The sequence below is a fragment of the Etheostoma spectabile genome, chromosome 4 (genome assembly GCF_008692095.1).
Source record: "Etheostoma spectabile isolate EspeVRDwgs_2016 chromosome 4, UIUC_Espe_1.0, whole genome shotgun sequence".
NCBI lineage: Eukaryota > Metazoa > Chordata > Actinopteri > Perciformes > Percidae > Etheostoma > Etheostoma spectabile.
In genome coordinates, this window is record NC_045736.1 from 7226196 (window position 1) to 7227166 (window position 971).

Sequence of the window (971 nt, forward strand, 5' to 3'; positions counted from 1 at the left end):
TCCAGATCTGGGGAGGACATAAATGATTTTATATTTTGCATTGGAAGAATATCAAACTCTGTACACCTGTTTTTTTAGCCTCTAGCTTTGTGTTTGAAGACATTGTTTTAGTTCATTCAGATGTATATGAGACACAAGGGCAATATAAAAAAAGAAATCAAATATCAAAATATATTTGACTTACAGTAGTACCTAGCTGTTTGTTTGTTTGGAGCTGTGCAATGGCACATTGATGTTTCTTAACTCTACCCATGGGGGGGTGTCTGGAAATAAAGATGAGGATTTAGTTGTAGTGACTGAAAATGTTAAATTGACCTTTGATCAAACTCAATCAGTATCCATCTCTTAGTTGTTCACAGCTAATCACATCCAAAGTGAACAAGTAAAAACTGTGTAATAGCACTTGTATCATATACTCGGTTACACCTGTACAATCTATTGTAATCCAGTACAACAGCTCTGTCGCCATGACTGTGTCAACACCAACAAATCATTATTGCCATTATAAGAGTAGACTTTATGGCAGGGTGGTTGTACTGAATTGCATTTGACTGTACAAGTGTACCTAATGAAGTGCCTACCGAGTATTTACATAGACTACACATACTGTACATGTAACTTTTTAATATCAAGTCAGAGTGAGTGAATTACAATTTTCTTTAATCCAAAAGATGATGTTATGATCGTAATGAAAACAAAGTCCCCTCACAATTCTTCAGATGTCATCCTGGTTGCCATGCCAGTTAAACAGGGACAGTTAGACGTGTGTGTGTGTGTGTGTGTGTGTGTGTGTGTGTCTGTGTGTGTGTGTGTGTGTATTGCAGTCTAAGCGGATTGTCACCCATTAGGCACTTTAATGAGCCAAATCTGTCAATGTCTCATCCAGCATTAGGGAGGTGACTAATTACTACAGGTACACACATACACTGTACACATACATATACACGTACACACACACACACACACACACA